Source organism: Myotis lucifugus, unplaced genomic scaffold, assembly GCF_000147115.1.
Source record: "Myotis lucifugus unplaced genomic scaffold, Myoluc2.0 scaffold_200, whole genome shotgun sequence".
Taxonomy (NCBI): domain Eukaryota; kingdom Metazoa; phylum Chordata; class Mammalia; order Chiroptera; family Vespertilionidae; genus Myotis; species Myotis lucifugus.
Window position 1 is genome coordinate 1,389,297 of NW_005871248.1, and position 20,231 is coordinate 1,409,527.

The window sequence follows — 20,231 nt, forward strand, 5'->3', positions numbered from 1 at the left end:
GTTCACCATCACTGGCCTAGATAAAACTTCCACTCATGAAAACAGAGGAGGAAATGGAAAAACAATCCTATTAAGGTCAAATATCTTCAAGACAATCACAGTTTTACATTGCCAAGAAAGACAGCATAATTCCCCTGTGTTTTAGACTAAAAAAGCCTTTGTCTTCTCTCTCTAGCTGGAGTTGTTCTAATTTGATATGCACATAACCTCAGAAGGAAGATGGATGTAGCCGATGCTTCCTAGAAGGAGGGTGGGAGGGGGGCAGAATCTATGCTGCCACCGTGTACTTATTGATTTTGTAAACATTATTGGTCACTTATGCCGAGCACTAGGGCTAAGAAGTAAATAAGTCAGACATGGTTTCCTGCTCTCCTAGAGCTTCTGAACCAGATACTAGAGCTGAAACAGGCTTTAAATATTTCTTAATTTCGTGGTTCCCAAAGTATCTACGGAAGATAATTAATAGCCTATATAATGTTAATTGCTGCTTCTCGGGTGCAGTGGAGGGAGGAATTGTGTTCAATGGCTAAATTAAGTTAGAATTATCAGGCTGAACAAAGTTAAGCCAGTTTCCTCACTCCAAGCCTTTAATATGCTAACATACATCTTGACTCTCTGAGGGGAGGGGGGAGAGGATGAGATGCAATATAATAATTTGCTTTCCTCAGACTTATGTCAACACAAATCCTTTTTGATGAGTTTCCATTAACATCCATTGACAATCATATTTCTGTTAATGTTTCCAAGACCCACATCCAAATTATTCTTCTGCCCCTGAGGAAACTGGGATGCCCTAGAACGGTGAGGGGCAGAGTGGGCAGTTCCTTCCTGTCAGTCCATGATCTTCTGACCATTCATAGTGCTTGTTTCTACTGTCACTCCTCCTTCCTTGGCAAAACATATGAAATCAGTGTTTATTCCTTCTTTATTTCCCTCCTTTTCAGATAATGGTCTTGGCACTCATATTTTAACATTTGCTGGGTTTTCTCCATTGTTTATAAGGTCTTAAAAAGGCAAGGCCAGTTCTTAAAAAGGCAAGGCCAACTTTTAGATAATTGGTGCTCAGTAAATGTTTGTAGCCAAACATGATGATAGCTCCCCTATGCACCTCTCCCCTCTAGCCTCATATAAACCTTCCTTCTATGGAGTCCCTCCCCATCCCAATTCAGAACTACTGTCATGTTGTCTGCAATAATTAATACCACCCCTGAAATGGGTTATTCTTGGTATGCTCCTTTAAAAGGGTCATTAACAAGTTTTTTATTGATTTTATCTACTTACACAAGAGACTATTTAATTATTAATGCATGTGATTCACACATGATTAACTAAGTTCTGAGCGGAATACACAGAATACTCATCCTCTTATATGGGATGGGTTCTTTGTGAGAAATTTGTGAGTATTTGAACTTATGTGGGTATATATTTAATTACAAAATCTACCTCGCTACAAATTAGGTTATATGAACATAATTATGATTTTGGAAACTTGAGGCGGTGGAAATCTCTTTCCACTATCTCAATTTAAAAGATCTCCAAGTCCTTAACAAGCAAGTAGGGCCTGCTGTACTGCCACCTTGTGGCAACAATGCATTAGAGCGAATTAAATAAATATAGCTGGCTCAAAAGAGGAAAGTACTTTTATTTAAGTGTTATTCAGGAAAATGAAATATGTTACAATGTGGGTAATCAAGTGGCCACAGATATATTATTTGGGCCCTTAAATTAGGTTTTGCCTTAATATTCTGACCGAGCACGCACTGCACATGTGACCCACCCACTCTGCGGAGGGATTTCCACGGAGCGGAAACTTGATGGATAAAGGTAGAAAACACATGTCCGCGAGCTGTGAAGCAAGCTGTAGTGGGTTATATCAATAGGTAAAATCAATAAAAAACCTGTCAGTGGGTTAGAGAGAGACTTTAGCATTTGGATCTCTGTTCATTCTTTTATTCAACCAATAATTGTTAAGCACCTACCATGTGCCAGGCACTTGCTAAATGGAAGAAATATATTGATGAGAAATGGTTTAAGGTGAGACACGGTCTCTGCTCTCAGGTTGTACAGAGAACACTACTGAGATTTGAACACGGTGAAATTCAATGGAAAGTGATACTTTCACATGCGCTGTCACTCCTGTCTTCCAACCTGGCCCCGAAGGAACTTATGTCAAGTTCTGAGAGAGAAGGGAACAGTGACAATCCAAAAGAGCTAGGCAAGTAAGAGAGTTTTAACACTAACGAGCTAAGAAATGGAGAAGAGAATCTCCAAGAGGCCCATGGGAAGATCGTAGTTATGGGTTTAGCCCTTTTAACAGGTGTGTACTGAGTTTGGAGTGTGAGTCTAGCATGTGCTGGAAGAAACAGATAATGTAAACCCCAGCTAATGCCTTCGAGTATCCACATTATCATTGCAAAACAATATGAAAAGCTAATTGACTTAAGATCATAAATCCGCTTAAAATAAAATACTAAATGAATGGCACAGGCAGTAGAGGACTGGAAAGAAAAAGCTCCTGAAAGAGGCAGCAACTCCTTCATACATTGGGCCTTAAAGACAACAGGAACTGACACATGGAGAGGAAGAGAGAGGTGAGGAGAAGTCATCCCAGGCGACAGAACAGCAGGAGCAACAAGGATCAGACACAACTGGACATGGACACTGAGGACTATAAAAGGGGTTTGAGACGCGACTCCATTTTTCTGAGCATAAATAGAAACTCACAATGTTCAAAGAATGCGTTCTAGTCTTAGGGTTTCTCCTATTTTCTCTCCTAGCCTTAGTGGTGGGCTAGCCAGCTAGATGAACAGCAAGCGTGTCACCCAGTAATAAGGTCATCAAGCTGGAGCCAGAAGTGGGTAGAAGACGGTAAAGACCAGTTTTTATCTCCCAGCTCCCCTCCCTGTCAAGGCCTCTGGTCTTTACCTCGGGGAAGAGCCTGCATTTTCTCCCCACGAAACAAGTTCCTGGATATTTGTCATATCAGAGAAATGACAGCTTCTAAAGAAGTGCTCAAAGTAAAAAAAAATACAGGGCTTAAAGCTCAGCTGAGGGATGACCGGGTCTCAGGAAGGCAGAGAGTTGAGAAAGATCCCTGGGGTTCCCAGAGGCCTCACACTGCTGAGGCCTCTGGGAAATCAACTGATCAGCATCACCCACTTCCCTTATCTGCTGTGGGCATCCGTCAAGTCCCTGCCACCTCACAATTAAATAACCTGCACGTTGACTAACTTCCCTGTGTTCTTTCCTCATTATCTAAATCACATTAAGTTAAGTTGTGTTCCTTTATACTTCATTGTTTAATATCCACATTTTGAAAATTCAAATTCACAAAAGAATTTAATAGCTTATGAATCCTTCCTCTTGACATAAGGTCAATTACAGCTTTATGGCTTACGATAGGCTTCCACAAACTAGGGCTCACGGGTCAAATCTGACCCACTGCCTATTTGTATAAATAAGGCTTTACTGGAACACAGCCATGCCCATTCGTTTATGTATCAATGAACACTTCCATAATACAATGGCAGCGTTGAGTGGTTGTAACAGAGACCATGTGGCCACCAAGCCTAAAATATTTATAGCCTGGGCCTTTACAAAAGAAACTGCTAACCCCTGGCATAAAATAGATATAATTGAGGATCACAAGACTGCAACTACAAAAGGACTTCCAAATATGCCTTTGGTCCCTGCTGGTCTCTCCCTTCCCTTGGTATTTTTGTCACCCACAACAAATTCAAAGGAAGAGAACTCAGCCTTTCCCTCTAGGGGTGACTAAGTTTTAGGAGGGAGCAAGCCAGATGTAGATATCAGAAGACCACTGTGGCTAAATCCAAGAATGAATAGAAGATATGCACAGATGTTAAAGTATAATGACAATTCTAAAGAAAGTGGCCAGAAGTTTATTTTTGATTTAATGAATAGTGGGAAGTCCCTGGAGGACTGAGTAATACGACTCAAGCAGCAGGTGCAGAGAAGGCTCTCAGCTATGAGGGGGGTGGGGCGTCATTTTGTATGGGGCTTCCTCCCAGGCTCCATTTGACACTGGGACCAGGCCTAAAGTTACCTTTCATGGCCTCCCCACCCCTCACCCTCTGGTTCCTCAATGATTAAGAGTCTGGCTCTGGGCCTGACAATGAACTGGAGCCTCTAACTCAAAGGAAGCTCCACAAAAAGTGACCTTGGTAAACTCACTCTGCAGAGCACGGTGGATGTCACTGAGCATCTCTCGGAGATTTATGGCCCTGAACCTAGTCTCCTGTTACTTGGCGATTCCGCTGAATTTCCATTGAGTAATAAGAACAGGATAACAGCTGAGCCGCCCAAGGTTAGCAACCTTCTGAAGTCCACCCAGTTCCACACAACTTCTTCCTATTGGTATACAGAGGAGATTTATTGGGATGTTTTCGCAGGCCAGGAAATTGCTACAAGATTTTGCCATTGACAAAGGAGCAAACGTCACTGCCCAAGTTTCTGTTGGACTTTCTCCACATCATTAGTTCTAGAACTGGAAATGATGAAAATAGGCTGATTCCTTGTTCAGTTATCAGGTGGGAGGGCAACCAAACACTATTCTAATTTCATTGTTCTCACTTCAGGGATTATTAATGGCAACCTTAGGGTACAGCTTATATTTGGATTTCCACTTTGTTTCCTGTTCTTGTGGGATTCATTTGAATCGCTACTTGGTTGAACAGTCAACATTTCTCTTATTATGTTGGTTCTAACCTACTGAGGAAAACTACAATGTCAGAAGTGATTTTATGTCCACCATCTTTGAGATGTGTCAAAGCTAGTGATCAAAATTGGCCTTTCTGCATAGAAGGAAAAATGGTAGCTATGGCACAGTTCTGGTTCCATAGAGCATCTCTTATTTACTCTTCCTTATGATCAGGGAATTCCCAAGCCAGGCATAGCTGTTCTAATACTACTTATGTCTGCCCTGGCATAAAAGTAGTCCAAAAAAAAAGGCAGGAAATAGTAACAGGACCAGGGTACAATAAGCACCATAGTGGTAATCACTGAACAACATTCACATTTGCCACATTTCCTCCATATCACCAGGTCAGACCTGTTAGCTATACAGGGCAAAGCAAGGAGAGGATACAGTCAAAGACGACTTTTTTGCTGGGAGATTAAAAGAGTGGGGTTGCTCCTGATAGAAGATTGAGAGATTGGAAAGCTGCTCTATTGTTAGTGTTTCTGGGTTTCCTTTTTATCATAGCCATCTCTCTTAAATGCTGTCTGAAAAATACTCACACTTCACTACAATTGCATTCAACATGGTGTTTTAGCACCCACTGAAGCCAGGGTGTACAGAGGAGAAAAATGCTCCCAAATTTGTCAATGTGCTGAGGGTCACAGGAAGGAGGGATTCAGCCTACAGACTCCTAGGCTCCAGCAGCTGCTCTGAGTCATGTATTCATTAAATCATGTTTTCCATCTGCCCAAATAAAGAGGAAGAATAAGTTTAAAATGTTACCTTGTTGTAAGAATTAGAAAGGACACGGCATCGGAAAGTCCTTTGGAAGCTGTAAAGTGTAGAGATCCCCCTCATATCTCCTTATTCCAAAGGAAGTTAAACAGAAAGTAAAACTAGAATGTTTTACATAGAAAGGTGAAACAAGTTCCTCTCTAACAGCTGTCAGTTAGGAATGGACCCAAATGATCCATGCTGGGCCCGAGACTCATCGTGCCAGGTCAGGAAAGCAGCTGGTTCTGGTAGGACTGCCTTCCGTGTCCTTCCCGCTTCCTCGGTTTCTGCACTGGCTCCAGCCTCCCTCCCTCACATGCACATTCTCTGTGGTTGAGGGTTGTCTCTGAAGCTCCACTCCCTTCCTTTTCCCAAGCCCCAGTTACAGGAACTATTGCAAGATTAACTCTCTCATACTATATTTCATTCAACAGAGCAGCAACTCAGGGATTTTGGCTTCTGGAACAAGAGTAAAAGATCTACAAAATAGTAAGTTCATTGGCAAGAATCTTTTAAGACAATTTTGTGTTGATGAAAAGTGTCAGATCAGCAGCCGCAAAGTCTGAGTTTATGTTTATTCATCTAGCAGGTAAAGATTCGCCATACTATCCAAATCTCTCACCAACCTACAAGACCAGCATAATGCAAATTCCAAGTAAAAAGGTAATTCCTTATTCGTTCTCAGGTTGTAACCTTCACTTAATAATGTGATGCCTCCTAAGCTCTTTCCCATAAATTATGTCATTTAACTCTTCTAGTGAATATCTAAAATAATAGTGATAATGATGATGATGTATAAACACACCGCTTAACCTGCTTTAGCCAAGAGTCTTCGTATCTTTTTTAAAGTAATAGACTGTATTTTGATCAGTTGTAGGTTTACAGAAAAGTTAAGTTGTTTATATATTTTTAAGAGCAGTTTTTCTTCTTAAAAGCTAAGGTGTATTTCGCTGTGATAAAAGTAACTTCTTTTCCCGAGTGGAAAGCAATGCGCACGAGGTGAGCATGGGCCCTGGCACCAGAGCCTAACTCCTCCTTTATCAGACTGTGATCTTTGGTTGGTGAATTCCTTATCCCTTCTGGCCTGGTTTTCTCCTCTCTACAATGAGAATAACAATAAACAACATAATACAGAGGTCTCAAAGAATTTAATGGAATAGCACAGTGGAGAGTACAAAGTAGGTGCTCAAGAAATGTTTGTCTTATTTCCATTCCGATTGTACCTTAGGGGGCTGAGAAATGGCTGTGTCAGAGGACCCTACATAAACCTCTAGTGGGATTCTGATCTTTTGCATGAGTTTACTCTGCCTGAGGGATTTTGTATTAGACTGAAAAAAAGAAGATAAGCAGAAAATTGGAGACATCTAGTTTTCCAACCCATCCTTGTTAACTGAGCTTTTTTATTTGATCTGAAGAGATGCGATTAGAGGCAAAACCCAAAATAAAATCGAAAGACAGCCTTTAGACCAGGGCAGAGCTAGCCTGGCAGAGAGGAATGATAAAGGAGACAGAAGAGCACTGGGTGGAGCCCAGCTGAATATAGCAAGTACCCAAGCAGACCACTTAGAGGCCCAGAGGGGGGCGCTCCAGCTGACACCAATGCAATCTGGTAAAATGCAAGACAGCCCTGGGAACTGCAAGGAATGCATAGGGGAGCTTTGTGGGGCACTACACGATTCAAGGGTAGACAATTAGGGGCAGTAGACTCGAGGTGATAAGGCTAGGGGACTTCATTTGTACTCATAGGTTATGGAACATTCAGGTTGTATTCTCAGCCATGTCGTGGACCGATGACTGTAAGTCAGGCAGCCCATTCCGAAAGCTTGTCTCTGCCCTGATGGAGCAAAAGACACAGGAGCTTTGGAGGCATGCATATGAGTGTGTGGTGAAGGGTGGATGATGAGCTAAGAACACAGAAAGAAGATAAAAGAAGAAGAAAACAAAAAGAACAAAGATTTATTTGCTAACCAAGAGGGCGTTCACAAATATTTCTCCCACATCCCATCCAGAAAGATTTCAAGGCCAGGAAAATAAAAGCACCTGTCGGATATCAACTGATTAAAGCTCAAGGGAAAACCAGCAAATGTCTTCATTTTCTTATTCAAGGACTCCTTTTTATAATCAAACACAAGAGGAGACAGTTTTAAGTAGGTGCCTGAGTCATAAGATATATGAAATGTTTGACATGTTGCTTAGTTCTACAAAGAGAAACTTCCAAATAATTTATAAAGCAACTTATTTTTTTCAGATTTCCACTTTGGAGGAGTCTTGAAATCCAATACACAGGAATATAAGGACTATAATTTTTTTAATGTTAAGAGTAAAGGCTTCCCCTTATAGTAATTAATATAATTATGTATCTGTGACTTCAAACTTAAAGAGGCAATGACTTCACTTCAAGGGTCAACTATTTTTGGATCTTCCAGTCTCCTTCCCTGTGAATAATACTTTCATTGAACCAACACAGCTCTCTGAGAGTGACATGAGTCTTCCTGCTTAGACAAGCAGTTCGACTGTGAACTTCCTCCTAGCTCTTTCCTGAGAAGGCAGGTCCTAACATATCCTTTAAATACGGTATCACCAGTACCCTAGAACTTCTCCCTAATTATCGCACTTCATTAGCTAAAAGAGCTGTGTGTGTACAGTTTCTTACAAAGAAGCCAAAAGAAAGAGTAAGATTTGGTCTTTGGAATCGACCATTTCCATTTTCCCTTCTTATATCAAGCATTAAAGCCAACCACATTGAAAATTTTTTCAATCTATCTTGAAGTGATTTAATTTAACAGTTTGTACCAAGTGACAAAAAGGAAATAAGAGACATCTCATTAAAGGGGGGAAAAAGAAAAGCCACCATACTTTTAAATTTTAATTTTCATCTGCCTTCCCCCCTCTCCCAAACATGTTGAAAGACTTTAACTCAAGGCTAGAAATGGTTTGGCAAGATCAGTTCATCAGTGTAAATAGTTTCCTGAACTCCTAAAGTGATTTTGTGGAAATTAATTTTAGAGTTGAACCTTTAAAAGTTTTTAGTCTATGTTTCTATCATGTGTGTCTCCATTTATATAGAGCTCTGGCTGGAGCCCGGGTGAGCATAGCAAGTATACAAATCCCTTTGTAATTGTTCTGTAAGTAGCAAGGTATTATTTGATTTCAGTAAATTCACTAAAAGGGGAAAATTAAAGATCAAAAAATACAGACCAAGTAATTAAAAATACTTAGCAACAATCTGAATTAACCAAATTCAAGTTTACATTTAAATTTAGATGTTTTTCTTATCTACATCTGTTGAAGTGAGACCTTTGAAGCATCAAAAAGAAGGAATATATTATACTTTGCTAAGCTATATTCATATTTTGAGTGGGTTTGAAAGAGAATTAGGAAAAATTCCATTTGACTGAATCATAAATAGAGCTAACAAATTAGTCATGTTTCAAAAGTTAATGTAAAAATTCTGTAAAAAATATTTAGTTTAATATTTCATTTAATTAAAGTTTTTCAAAGAGCATGTAATATCAATCCTTGCAAAAGCACTATTGCAGCCTTTTTTACGAAGATGGCGCCGAAAGCTAAGAAGGAAGCCCCTGCCCCTCCCAAAGCCGAAGCCAAAGCAAAGGCTTTGAAGGCAAAGAAAGCAGTGTTGAAAGGCGTCCACAGCCACACAAAAAAGAAGATCCGCACGTCACCCACCTTCCGATGGCCAAAGACACTAAGGCTCCGGAGGCAGCCTAAATACCCTCGGAAGAGCGCACCCAGGAGAAACAAGCTTGACCACTATGCCATCATCAAATTCCCCGACTACCGAGTCAGCCATGGAGAAGACAGAAGACAATAATACACTAGTGTTCATTGTGGATGTCAAGGCCAACAAGCACCAGATCAAACAGGCTGTGAAGAAGCTCTAGGACATTGATGTGGCCAAGGTCAACACCCTGATCAGGCCTGATGGCGAGAAGAAGGCATATGTTCGACTGGCTCCTGACTATGATGCTTTGGATGTTGCCAACAAAATTGGAATCATCTAAACTGAGTCCAGCTGCCTAATTCTAAATATAAAAATTTTACACTGTAAGAAAAAAAAGCACTATTGCAAAATATATGTTGAATTGAAATAATCAGTACAAGATGATTGGATGGAAATGATTTTTCTTTTCATGGTATTAGGCCAGGTCCTGTTAGATGGTCACCTAATAGTTTGCAAGCAAAAGGAAGGCACACTCAAGAATAGATCCATCCTCTGTATGGTGCCAGGTGGGTACTGGAAGTATCAGGGGGAACACTTTGTAAATATATGAATGTCTAGTCACTTTGCTGTACACCTGAAACCAACACAAAATAATACTGAAAAAATAAAACAGAAAATATGAAAAAGAGAATAGACCTATCTATCCTCTTGGGCCCTGGGAGGTAGATGAGTCATGGCTCTCTCTATCATGTGACAGTCAGTAGCCTCATTAGCCACCACCACTCCCCATGTTTGACCCACATTAAAGACATGTCACCCCAAATATCTGAAATAATTATGTCTGTGGGTAAAATACTACCAAGGCTTTGCACTTCACCAAGCAGCAACCACTCTTCCATCCTCTGCTGCTTTTCCCTCAGGTGCCCCTCCTGCCAAGTTGAATCCATCCACTCTGTCCCACATCTCATGCTCTCCTACCTACATTCATGCCCTCTGGGCATGTTTTGGGCACTGTTTACCCCCATCCTTCTCAGGGCCATTTCCTAGGCTTCCTGATGCCACTGCTTGCTGCGTTTCTCATTGCCTTCTGTCATCTGTCACAGACTCCCCCTTCTCAACCAACCCGTTAAGACACCACCCCAAGACCAATGTGCCTTGCATTCTGTACACCTGCCTGGATGATCTTATTGATTTCCATGGCTGCCATTATCACCCAACCATTGATGACCTGCACATGTGTCTGTCTACAGACTTCCTGAGCTCCAGACCCATAAAGTCAATTACCTTTGAATTACCCATTGGGATAGCCTCAAACTCATCACTTCCAAAGCTGAACTTGGTAGAGTAATATTTTCTAAATGTCCATCAGATGTCACCCTCTGCACAAAACTCTTAAATGTCTACCCATCCTTGTCTAAGTAAAAGCCTAAGGCATTATAATGGCCTCCAAGACCCTACATAATCTGCCTCCATCCTTCCACTCCTCTGACTTTATTTCCTACTACTCTCCCCTTTCTCAGACCACTCAGCCATACTGGACAGACATGTCCCCACCCCAGAGCCTTTGCACTTGCTTTTCCTCTGTCTGCTCTTCTTCCAGATAGAAGCTCTTGCTCTCTCGCATCCTTGGAAACTTTAGTCAACTATTGCCTCTTGGAAAGGCTTTTCGTGAAAATCCTATATAAAATTGCAACCTACCTTTTGACCTAGCATTTCTTATCTTCTTTTCCCGATTTCTCTGTCTTTATAACACTTACAAATACCTAACATACCATATACTTTTTTATTATCTACTTCCCTCCACTATATTATAGACTACAACTTGGCAGGAATTTTGGTTCCTTTTGTGCATTATTATATTCCTAATGCCTGGAGCAGAGCCTGGCACATAGAATATAGTCTAGAAATAACTGTGGAATAAACAAATAAGTGAATCTCCAACCCCTCACTCCCCAAACTGCTATTCATCATTTCTGTAAATGGCACACTCTCATCTACCCAGCTGCCCAATACAGAATCCCAGGACTAGCTTGCACTCAGCTCATACTTGCTCTTAACCCACATTAAACTCAGCCCTCCAGCTATCCCCTGAAACCTGTCTTCCTCTCCTACCTCCTGTCACATAGTTATTTCCTGTTCATCCTTCAGGTTCCAGCCTAAACATCATTTTTACAAATTATGTCTGTTATGTTTCCTTTTATTTTTTTATTTGATAAATTTAACATTACATTTTGTAAATTTAAGGTATGTGTGTTCTTTGATACATTTATATATTGTAATATGATTGACATTGAAGCAATATTTGTCACTTACATCGTTGTAGTACAATATTATTGCCTATTATGTTTCCTTTAAATACCCAACTAGACCTCATACATGTCTGGCCCATACTAAGTATTCATCAAATATTTGTTGAATACAGTATAAATGGCAATTCTCAGGAATACTAGATTAGGTTTCCCTGCTCTCTGTTGTTATGGCACCCTGTAAATTTCACATAACACTCAGCTCACTTTACAATAATTACTTTGTTTAATATCCTTCTCCTTCACTAGATAATAAGCTCTCTGAAAACAGAGACCTGAATGAAGATGAAAATGAGCAAGGGAAGATCCTAAAACATAGTGCAGACTGGCCTGATTATGGGAGGATCTTGCTGGTAATACAGGGAAGTCATTTGAATAAGTTGAGGGCAGGAGATTGATTACAGAGGGACGGATTCAGAGAAAGGAACTTGATTCCATTTTTAGATAACAAGGTAGACAGGTATTATAATAAAATAAGCTCAGCAGATTTGGTTTCATGCTTCTATATAAACCAATTACAGCACTAGTTAAGTTTTAGTCTGGCTTGATTATTAAATCACTGAAATTTAGTCAACACATTACTATTCATTTTTTAACTTACCAATTGCAAAGACTTCTAATTTCAAGCTTATATAGTCTCTTAGATATCAGACTGCATTCTAATTGCTCTAATAATACACTTAATTGATTACACACAGTTTAATTACTATGTAGAAGAATATCTACTTATATCTATATAGATTAGATAGATAGATAGATAGATAGACATTCATAAATGTGCATACACATACAAACATCCATTTTATAGATAATGAAACTGACACTGCAGGATTTTTTTTATTTACCTCAAGATCACATAATTCCTAAGTGGGATTTGAACTGATGTATGTATGACTGAAAAATCCAACCAGCCGGTATGGCTCAGTTGGTTGGGCATCATCCCATGCATCAGAAGTTGCCAATTCGATTCCCGGTCAAAGGCACATGTCCAGGTTGCAGCCTTGATCCCAGATAGGGGACATGCAGGAGGCAGCTGATGGATGTGTCACTCTCCAATTGATGTTTCTCTCTCTCTCCCTCTCCCTTCCTCTCTTTCTAAAAATCAATTAAAAAGCTTAATACATAAATAAGTAATATTTGTAGTTTTACTATTCCACAATGGCTCCATAATTTGATATCAATTTAGAATGAAAATATTTGTATGAAGAATTATGATCAAAATGAACACAAATTAAGATTATTTTAGCCCAATACTAAGTCATTATGATAGTGCCTGGATATATTTAACATTAATTGCTCTCACGCCCTGACCGGTTTGGCTCAGTGGATAGAGTGTCGGCCTGCAGACGGAAGGGTCCCGGGTTCGATTCCGGTCAAGGGCACAAAGAAAAAAAACAAAAACAAAAACATTAATTGCTCTCAGATGATAACAGAAATATCTACCATGAGGATCTATCAAATATTCTTTGACCTTTTGCTAGATATCTATGGTAGAGTCATTACTTTCAGCTTAAATTTATATCCTATTCTCATCAACAATGATTCCTACTCAAACCCAGTCAGCTTTATTTTATTCTGAATTTACCTTTACAACTTGAAGATAAACTTAAGAATAATACTGCACTGGTCTTTTTTGATGCCCCATAGCACCCTTTGGTTCTTGTTGGATAAATCAATAATTTAGGATGAGGAGAAAACAGAAATAAGCTCCTCTACCCACTTCCATTTCCAGCCCAGGCTGGAATATCAATAACAAATCAGAGCCTTGAATATTCCTGATTTTCAGAAATAATATCAGCAAAGAGGTATACATATGCATTGAGAACCCTGAATCTGTATTTTGTTATAATTTTGGTGAATGTTAACTGTAATGTACCAGTTTGATTCAACCCTCAAGTTGATTAGAGTAAATAATTATGAAGAATATATAACCACATAAAACTGAAACCATCATCAGAATTTATCCCAACAAATGAAGAATAGAAGATTCAAAGCCCTGATGCTACATCACTGTGGTGACATGACAATACTGCACTCAGATGTGGTACAAACTCGATGCCTACACTACTTGATTTTCTAAGACAAAAGCCAATAAATTATTATTTATAGGCATTCTCAAAAATATTTTTTATCTTTAAAATTAAATTACATTATTATTTTAACAGCTTTGAAGGCACATACATGTTGCTGCTAGTGTCTATGATGGTCATCATTTCATTAGAGAGTAGCCCAGTCAACACTTGATTCTAATCTGCTTAACTGCCTGATCTATTTAATTGCCCCATTAGGGACTTTTAGTCTTACAAACATTATGTAAATTATCATTGGCGTTGGAGGAGGACAAAAGTGAGAAGTATAATTTATTATTTTGACAAACTCAACAAGGAGTTTTAATGTTCAAACAGACTCAAATTAAGACAGCAGCCACCAACTAAAGAAATAAGCTGCTAATATATAAACCAAAATACATGAATAATTATCTCTGTACCTACTATTCTCTCAGCTTCCTGCTCTTCCCCTTCAATAGCCAATTCCTCCTTATCCATCCAGACTCATGTTAAACAGCATTTTCTCCTGAGTTAGGTCCCTTTGTTATGTGCTCTCTGTACCGTCCTGGTGTAACACTCATCACACTTTGTTGTAATTATATTCTTAACATTTGATTTTACTACTAGAGTATAAGATCCCTGAGGACAGAGTTCATGCCTGTCTTGTTTATCAGTCTGTACCCAGCACAGTGCCTGACCCACAACGGGGTGTGCAGTACATGTCTGTTAAGTTGAAATGAAATTAAAGTTAATGTTATCACTACCAATGATTTGTAGTTTGGACCTTAGTGAAACCTACTAGAGTTGCTTTCAACTACCTGTAGGAAATCAATGTCTATGAGCAAAGGATCACATACAAAATTTTTTAAAACAGCATTATAATAAACAAAAATATAAAATGGATAAATAAATTATTGTAGGTATAGTCATACTAGAGGGTATTTCAGAGTCTAGATAATGTTATATTCCTGAAGTATTTATAAATGGCATGAAGAAATTCCTATTAAGTCATGTTAAGTAATAATAAAACTGATATTTATAGAGTATTTTGAGCCAGCCATTCTTCTTACAACTTTGTATACATTAACTAACTTAATCTTCACAACAAATCTGTGTGATCCCCAAGTGATTCATATCTCCGGGAAAATTTGAGAAGTACTAACCATTCTTCTCATTTTACAGAGGAGATAAACAAGCCCAAAATTATTAATATCCTTTTCCCAAGATTGCACAGCTGGGCGGGTGCGGGGCGGGGGCGAGAATAAAAGAGTTTGATTCAAACCCAAGATGCTGGAAACTTAGACCGGTGTTCTTTTTGTTATACCGTGTTGTAAAGCTTTGACTTTGATGGATCTTTCTTTTTCTCCCCTTCCTCCCACCTCCAAATGGTTTCACCTCCATAGAATACCTGAAGCTTGGTAATGCACAAATGCCGTGTCATTCCCTGAGAAAATTTAGAGTCGGCAGAGGGAGGCTTAGAAATTAAGTGCCTAAAAGCCAGTAACTGACCCCAGAGATCTCCAAGGACTGCTGTCCAGTCCAAGATTCCGTGACATGTGCAACACAGCCTTGAATAGGAATCAGAATGCTGGTATCCAATGCAGTGAGAATTTATTTCGTAGTTATCAAAGCAAACCAAAGGTTATCTGTGGGTTGGACATTTAAAGATTAAGTACAGCTGATCACACTCAACTCGTATGCAGGTAGCTTAACTTCAGTGGGTCTGGTCTCTCTCCGAAGGGAAAATGGAGGTGTTTATGATGCTGTATCCTAATGGGTTCCAGGTGACTCAGGCTAGGCGGCTGAATCAGACCCTCTCTTCTTTGATTTACATGGCAGGAACCAGGCCATCCCTAAATTGAAAAGATATAGTAATGAGCAAATGCAGAAAAAGAAAAGAGAAAAAAAAAAAAGCTGAGGGAAAACCTGGAGTGCTTTTCCAAGTCCAAAGTGAGCTATGGCTGCCCTCTCTGCCTCAGAGGTATGATCATAAATTACTAGCTAATGTTTAGCGCTGGGACTCTGGCTCGTGATATATTACAGAAGACAAGATGACTCCAAGCAGAAAACACTGTAATTGGGGAGCAATAACATCTGTGTCAGTCATGGGACTGCAGTTAAAGTAAACTGAGAAGTTACAGGCTGGGCTGCACATGCAAAGTAATAATATGCACATTTTTTAGCTGAAAAGATATGTCATTGAGATATGGGCCTCTTTAAATTCTTTGGATTCTAGTGTGTTGCGATGCTTTGCTATACTGGCCACCTCATCTCTCTGAGCCTCCTGATGTGGCAAGGCCAGAGAATTCCTGCATAATGGAGCAGCGTCTCAAACCCACAACTTCTGGCTATGAATCTTGTCATCTTTCCAGTGCATCTCTGTTATGTCATTGATATTTAAGTAATTATAACACAATGAGTAGATGCTTAGTTATTCAAGACTGAATTGTGTGCAAGAGACTTTTATTCCTAGGTTGATCAAAATAAAAGAGAACTACTTTCTTGTAACCTGCCATCTAAAAAATTGTCCAGTAGCAGGATAATAGCTAAAAAATAAAAATAAAATAAAAATAAAAAATAAAAATCAGAAGTGTTCTGAGTGTTCTGGAAGAGACTGCCAGTTGGAGGTAGTCCGGAGAGATTTAAATTGAGTTTAAAATTTTGCTCACTGGTGACCAGTGCGCTATAAGTGGTTTTAATAAGGAGCCTACTCAACTGGGAGGAACAGCCCCGAGACATTCTGCCCTCCCTTCTTCTTTCTTTCTGTGTCAGGTTGCCTACATTTTAGCCTCTGGAGGTCCCTTTCAACTCTGATAATTGGTGATCTTTCACTGTATAGGCCGACCAAACTCAAAATCCACCTGTGAATTCAAACACCCTCTTTCTTCGTAGGGTGACCAGGGCTGTCCCAGTTTTGCATTGAAAGTCCCATGTCCCAGGACTGTTTCAGATGAGACCCACCCTAGCTCTTACCACTATGCTGTGCCTCCTGGCTCTTGTGGAAACCAGCACAGAGCTCTTAGCTGCATCTTCCCATCCACAGGAATGGCTGAATGCACAGTGTAAAATGTTCTAGTCCCCATACTACAGACAGATCTGGAGCAAACCTCTAGATACTGGGCAAGTACCTAGTTTGATTCTCTGGCTAGTCCTCTTACAGTGATATTTTAGGTGCTCTATCTGCTTGGCTTCACCACCACCACTGTCTTTCAGGTCTCCCAGCCTCACACTCCTCCTCCTGCCAGCCCAATTTATGTGTTTTTGTTGCTGGGCCACCATTTATGGAGGAGGAATGCTATGGTGTTACCCTTAGACCACTGCTGCTGCCTAGTCCTAGCCAATGTATGATATAACCCAACATCAAAGCTGCCATCTGAATTATTCTCTGCCAAAATTATATCAACACTGTGTCTATGCCAGAGTTCTTTATAAAGCTGGACATTTGTAGGCATGAGCTTCCCATGGGCTCAAATATACCATTTTCATGAGCTTATTTGTTTTCTTGTTTTCTGACTAGTGTTGCCTTTGACTATATTGAATAGCGCCCCCCCCCCATGGTACATAAAAGTTCCTTTGCTTTTTAACAACAAATTAATTTTATTATGAAAAAAATCTTTTAGCAAAAATTGACTTATCCAAAAAGCCAAGAGAATAGGAAGTATGATAAATTGGAAAGTTCAATTTTTGTTTTTCATTGCACTGAAGCGTGTTGGTTTCTTTTAAACTAGTCTAAGGTTAGTATTTGTGTTTCACAAATTTATCTAAGGGAATGCCATGAAAAACTAACTATATAGAATGGATTAATATTTAGTACAAAGTCCAAAACCATATATCCAAAATACATCCTTTCTCTCCCCAAAGTTAGGGACATCCTTAACAATCCTTAGAGTTGTTTAGCTTTTAATTACTATTAATTTGTATCTTACAAAAAGGTTTAAAGCAGTAATTTGGAAAGATGGACAATGTCCTCGGGCTCTTTGGAGCCTCTAACATTGCTAGCCTGGTGGAAAGAAGTGGAGATTGTAGGGGAGATTTTAAGATGTCCCCAATTTCAAAAGCTAAAAATACTACAACAAAAGCACTGGAATAGCCCTAGCCTGTTTTTCTCAGCAGTTAGAGCATCAGCCCGGGGACCAAAGGGTCTCAGATTCCATTGAGCCTGGTTGCAGGCCCAAAGCCTGGCCCAGGCTAGGGCATGTGCGAGAGGCAACCAATTGATGTGTCTCTCTCACATCGATGTTTCTCTCCCCACCCCCACACCGCCTTTCTCCCTTCCACTATCTCTAAAAATCAATGGGGCCAAAAAGCACTGAAATAAATTTCCGCCAGTGGTAGAAACTTCTGGTTGTCTAATATGCATTCTCTCCTTCTTCCCTAAATACAGAATATCAGTTTTCTTCTAGGCACCCATTCATTCTCCCTTGCAGCTAAGGGTGACCAGTGCGCTATAAGTGAAGTTTCTATAAGGAGCTTACTCAACTGGGAGGAACAGCCCCAAGACCTTCTGCCCTTCCTTCTTCCTTCTTTCTGCCTAGAATGTGTCAGGCTGTCAGATTTAGCAAATAAAACTACAAGATGTCTAGTTAACTTCGAATTTCAGATCAGCAACAAGTAATTCTTTAGTATAGACACACCTCAGACATATTGCGAGTTCAGGTCCAGACCACTGCAATAAAGTGATTACTGCAATAAAGTGAGTTGGAATCTTTTTGTTGGTGGAGGGTTTTGCCTTCAGTTTGTAAAAAGTACGATATCTGTGAAGCACAATAAAGCAAAGTGCAATAAAATGAGGTATGCAGTTTGGGACATGCTTATACTAAGAAAGTATTTGTTGTTTATCTAAAATTCAAATTTAACATCCTGTATTTTATGTTTTTATCAATGTTCCAAAGGATTTGGACATGAAGACTGAAGCAGCCATCATGGACCATGAAGAGAACTTAGCCACATAACAAGGATGATAGAAAATATGAAGTCTCAGAAGACCAGGAAGTACCATATTACCCACGGGCCACCTTCCTCCGAACTTTTTCTACATGAGCGAAATGTTATCTTGTCTGAGCACCATCACTTGGAATTTGTTGCACAGAGCCAAATTCAGTCCAAATGGTAAACTGCCCTTTCTACATTCCTTTTCCTCTCCCTACTCTTTCATGCTTCTTTTCCCTCCCCAGTGACCATCACATGCATTTTAGGTTAGTTTTATGCATTTTCAAGGATGAATGGGGAGAGTAAATCCCACACAATAACTTGTTCCCTTCCTACATCCTCAGAAACAGCTTATACTCAAGGGTAAAATATAGAAATATGACCACCAAGTGATGAAGAGATGTCCTTCAAAGAGCCACCATGAACATATCGTTATCTGAAGAGGTTTGTTTTGGGGAAGGTATGAAATAAGGCAGAGATAGGAAGCACCAATGAAATTCTAAAGAGAGAAGGTACATTAGAAAGTAACCAGTTTTATCTCTGATTCTACGGTCCATTACTGGGAATTAATAATTATAATTATAGCTAATATTTATTGAATGCGTACCATATATCAGACCTACACTGAGTATTTTAGATAGCTCTATATCCATATCATTATTTAACCCTCATGCTGACCCTATGAAGTTGATATTATTGGTAACTTTATTTTGCATGTAAAGAAGCGAAGACTCAGAAAGGAGACGTAACCTCTTCCAAATCAAAAAGCATGCAAGGTGTGCAGCAGGAGTTGACTGGGTCTTTCTGCCTCTAAAGCCCAGGTTCTGTGCTCTTAATCACCATATGTGTGTATATATTTTCTGAACTGGGAAAAAATATATGACTTCACATGCAGAAAGATCGAACACATGTTAAATAAATTGAAGTCCCACCTCCCAACATCCTGCACTTAAGCTCTGCAGATGAAAGGATGTTCTGCCTGGGCTCAGCTCCCTTCTACAATTCGCTAAAAGCAAAATACAAAACACCAGATTTTTATCAGGTTGCTATTACTCAGAGCCTTATGTATCGAGTAGAGAAACTGATGTGCAGAAATCAGAGTATCCTAGAAAAGTAACAGAACTGGGGGTGGGGAGAATGGGCGAGAAGGTGCACCTGGAGAATTAGGTCACTTTAACTTAAAGTGACCTGAGCATCACATGTTTAACCTTCTATACCAACCTCCTCTTACCATAAGGACATTTCTATCCTGTTGGTCTCTGAAAAACCACAGATTGATCTGGAAAACCCACCAAACAGATTCACTTTGCTGTAACCTGGCTTTAGCATTCCCTGAAAACATCCACAGAGTTTGGTCTGGACTTCTCCTCCCTGGAGCCGCAGACACAAGCCATGATGGCGTACTATGATGAAGAGCTCCCTCTGCAGATTGCTGAATCACAGGAAAAGCACAAACCAAGCAGGAAAAATGTGCCTTGCACTTTTCCATGGAATTCACCTACTGCAACTGGGGGTGGTTAGGTTTTCATGAATAGGGCACCCAAGGAGAATAGCTAATAACAGACTGATCCAGAACTGAGAAAGAATAGCATGGCATCTTGCCCCAGTCATGAATAGAGGACATAACAAAAAGGGAGGAAAAAGAAACAAGGAACCCAGGAGTAACGGGGAGACCAGAGCTCACCAGCCGGGCGTCTGGTAAGCACAGAGTGTGGGAACTTTTCCTTGCCTCTGAGACACATATTGTTGTCCAACAATGGCACGGCGGCTGGCGTTGTAAAGTCTCCATTTCA

The 20,231-nt window shown here is 39.9% G+C and overlaps 1 long non-coding RNA gene and 1 pseudogene across 1 annotated transcript in view; one reads left to right on the forward strand and one right to left on the reverse strand.

Moving 5' to 3' along the window:
- Nucleotides 1–9,018: 9,018 nt before the first annotated feature.
- LOC106698588 lies at nt 9,019–9,512 on the forward strand (annotated as a pseudogene).
- A 5,591-nt stretch (nt 9,513–15,103) lies between these two features.
- LOC111827677 overlaps nt 15,104–20,231 on the reverse strand; it is an 80,725-nt gene continuing 75,597 nt past the window's right edge. The window contains exon 3 of the long non-coding RNA XR_002831336.1: nt 15,104–15,362. This is a non-coding gene — a long non-coding RNA (uncharacterized LOC111827677). The remainder of the gene's footprint in view (nt 15,363–20,231) is intronic.